The sequence below is a fragment of the Triticum aestivum genome, chromosome 6B (assembly GCF_018294505.1).
Source record: "Triticum aestivum cultivar Chinese Spring chromosome 6B, IWGSC CS RefSeq v2.1, whole genome shotgun sequence".
Lineage (NCBI taxonomy): Eukaryota > Viridiplantae > Streptophyta > Magnoliopsida > Poales > Poaceae > Triticum > Triticum aestivum.
In genome coordinates, this window is record NC_057810.1 from 505857218 (window position 1) to 505861171 (window position 3954).

A 3954-nucleotide genomic window follows, 5' to 3' on the forward strand; every position below is an offset into this window, starting at 1 on the left:
ATCGACCACATGTACTGGATCCACACTATGGATGGAAAGATTGAGTTGGCCTCAACCCACATGCACGTACACATAGGGATAAATTGATCTATTATCGAGAGAAGCGTTTTAGTGGCCGTGCACCATGCAGGCCGAAATCTGGGCCGTCTGTAATAGCGATGGGATGTGTCTTGTTTAGTTTCCATTTTCTTATACACACGCCATTAATTTGCAATACATCGGTGATATGGCCTCCAGTACTGTGTTTATACATGGGCCAATCGTTCGGTGGCTTTTGTGTGCATGTTATGTACCCACTGGGCTGGTTGGACACTGCACAGGTAGGAGCGGGCTGGTGGGTAATTAATAATCTTTCAATGGGTCCGTCTATCGCTGCAGATAGCCTCGCAATTACTTCTACACAGCACAGGTTTCTCTGCCTCGCCAGACCATTCATCCCCTTGCGGCGGCAGCTGGGCGTGCGAGGAATCGCCATGGGATAGGCTTGAGTTCTTCGAGGAAGACGAATCAGGGTAAACTCCTGCCTGATCTTTCCCTTTATGGTCTTGTTCTAGTGCTATGAACAAGTCATGCCTGTAGCTCCTGTTGCCTGTGCTAGCTAGTGTCGTCTGGTTCCACTCCCCGGGGTGTTGAATATGAGGATATGATTTTCCTGTGATTCATTGCAGCTTGATTCCTATGGTCGATGCCAGGGATCTCTTGGGGGGAGATGTGGCTGTTGTGCAATCCGTCGTTGCTTCAATCCATAAAGCATCCCACAACTGTGTGTGCAAAATGGGCTAAAAACTACAGGATTAGGATTGGCAAAGTGTCAGATCAGACGGAAAGCAATCCAAGTCGAGTTCCTACGCTCGAGGCTTCGATGCGTGCTTATGCAGACAAGAAAGCTGGTACTATTGTTCATCCCGTATTGGGGACAAGTTTTGACTTGGTCGAAGAACCTTACGAGTTTTACAATATTACTCATGGGATACTGTGTTTTGGTGTCAGGTGTGCTAAAAGCCGGTTGAACGTTCATCGGAAAAAATGCATCCAGGAAATTGTGTGCATGTGTGTGGTAAGCAGTGGAACACTTATAAGTAAAAGCCGCGCTGAATTTTTATGTATTAGATTTCCTCAAGAAGCTATTGCAGAGGAAGAAAAACTTACGAGTGGTTTTATTTTAATTCTTGCGCAGGGTAAACCATTGCAATCAAATAGCCGTTCCACACTTTGTGGCTTCACTGCCATGATGAGGGTCCTTAGATAAGATGATAAGGGATTAAGGGCTGGTACGTTTGCAAACACAGGGCAGAGCACAACCAGACTTTCTGTCAACTATATGGAGAAATTACACTGGAAGTCTCATCGGCACATAGATAGATACACAAGGGACCTTGTGAAACAGCAGAGGGAAAAATGTAAGCATAAACAAGGTTTACAGTGTCGTTGGCAGTTTTTTTGGTTCAGTAAAAGAGGCGCCATTCACCAAAAGGTCTCTGAAGAAGCTTAACCAAGAGCAATCAGGAAATGATGCAACAAAGACCATAGAGGTGTTCAACGCGATGAGGGGTGAAGATCCTGATTTCACATACAGTGTACAGGTTAACGAGGTGGATCGAGTGAAAAATCTGATGTGGACAATGGGAAAAATCCAACACAAAAGTGGAGGCCAAAATCCAGCACAGAGTGCCTCGCAATGTTCTGATTGTTTTGCAGCACCAACAAAGAAAAGGGCAGCTGGACGCCCTAGCACAAGTCGCGGCAAAGCACCATATGAGCAACCAAAAAAGAGGTCTAGGTTCTGTTCTATCTGCAGAGGTTAAGGTCACAAGAGCACCACTTTTCCGCAACGAGGAGATCTTCCAAAGGCGTCGAGGAAGTCGCCTCGATGCTCCAGATGCAGCTGTTGAGGTCACGGGAAGAACACTTGCACCAACCCGCCCAAAGCAGACTTTGGAGACTGATTTTAGAATGGCTCGTATTTGAAAATTCAGATTGCTAACTGAACAAATCCGCTGCGTATCGAGTTTGCACTATAATGCTTCTTTGGGTGTGATTTGATTTCCTTGTTGTGTCGCAGTTGTCGAGTCCTTGATTAAATCCTGTAATACACTGAAATTGTGGTGTTGCTATGAGCAGGTGACGTTTAGTTTGACCTTTTCAGTTTGGAAATCTGCAAGACCTTGTTTCTGAATAATATTGTCATCACTATCTTCTGAGTCCTGTAACACCCTGAAATTGTGGTCTTGCTCCTACTTTAACTTTTTCAGTTTGGAAATCTTTCAAGCCTTGTCTCTGAATCAGAATGTCGTCAGTGTCTTCTGAATCTTGTGAGTTGCACAGACAAAAACATCATCTACCCTTTGCATCTTCAGTTGCACACTAATTTTTTTTGTTTCCCTATATGAATCTAGACGCAACATGGGCGAATAAAAAAATTGAGTGAAAGTTTAAACGGGTCTGGCATGATCTCCTAACGTTAGACTAAAACGGCTTTCTGCTTCGCACAGGAACATGACGACGGAGTCAATCCTATTTACTACACCGTGATTCCTTTCTTTGAACTGTGCGGGCCCTGCTGTGCCATCTTGTCTACATGAGCTGCCGCTGTTTATTTACTGGCAATACAGGAGATCAAAAAGGGTACGACGCTGAAATACGGTAGAGGCCTGGTTGCGTGGCGCTCATCAAGAGGGCGCAAATTTCGGCCTCCATGGTGCGCGGCCACCAAATGGCATTTTCGTCTATTATCCCTCTTCAAAGCTAGTCACGCTGCTGATTGATTGCCGCCGGCCGGAGACCCACGAACTCAGAACTTGACTCTCTCTTCTGGATGAATTCTCTCTGCTACACTACATACATACACAACTGCCTTGTACCCACTACGGCAAGGAGGGTGAGACGAAGGAAATAGGGCACACATGGGCGTACCTAGGTTCTAGATATTGGAAACTCATCTATTTATGTTTTTTTAGGAGAATGCTTAGGTCGTCATTCCATTATAAGGGCAATGGTGGGTAATTATTTCTCTATTAATATAATCTAATGGCTATAAAAACTATACCTATTCAATGAAGGGTCAGATGTTTCTAATTTTTGTGGTGATTTTAACCTATTTATCTATTTTTTGGTGAGCCCATCATTTACTTTTTATATATAAATAGATGGTAATGAGCATGTGGTGCCCTTTCCGAAGAAACAATTCCAAGTGAATGGTATTAATGTTATTGAAAAATCTCCGACAATCACTATTGGAAGTTTTCAACTACCTCTACCTACTGTTAGAAAGAAATATGAAATACTTATTGTTGAGGACATTCATATCCCCATTGAGGTAACTTAGTGATTTACGAAAGTTCTTTAGTTTCATGCTAATAGAAAGTGGTTGTTAATAAGACTTGATCAACCTTATTAATGAATTATTTTTGAGAGGTATGGAGTTGATGAATTTAGTAAGCACTACCTTTTGTTTTCTGTTTTTGTTAGTTAAATAAAATAAAATGCCATGCTTTGTATGTTATCTAAGGTTTCCATGCAATAAAAAAATGACCAAAAATAAAAGTTCTCGGAATGCCCTGAACACGATTTTTTTCTAAATATTTCCGAATTTCTGGTGCAAATAATATCAGAGGGAGGTGTACCAGGTGGGCACAACCCACCTGGGTGCACCAAGACCCCCAGGCTCGCCCTAGTGGGTTGTTGGCCCCACGTGGGCCCCCTCACTTACTTATTCTTCCTGCATCACTCCATTCACCCAGAAAAAATCACTATCACTCTCTGTCTCGTGTTCTTGCTCCCGAAACCACGGATTTTGATCTCTTTGCTCGAAGCTCCATTTTCGAAACTGTTTCGGGGATTTGTTGCTTGGTATGTGACTCCTCCATGTGTCCAATTAGTTTTTGTTTTAGTGGTTTGTATTTTGAATAATTAGCTACACTTGGTGGTGGTGTAGATGAGCTTGCTTGTTGAATT

At 43.1% G+C, this 3954-nt stretch overlaps 1 long non-coding RNA gene across 1 annotated transcript; it reads left to right on the top strand.

The window, feature by feature from the left end:
• The first annotated feature begins 310 nt into the window (after positions 1 to 310).
• Positions 311 to 2135, top strand: LOC123137685 (uncharacterized). Its single transcript, XR_006468453.1, has 4 exons — positions 311 to 512; positions 669 to 890; positions 991 to 1057; positions 1178 to 2135. It is a non-coding gene; the product is annotated as an uncharacterized lncRNA (long non-coding RNA).
• The last annotated feature ends 1819 nt before the right edge of the window (positions 2136 to 3954 follow it).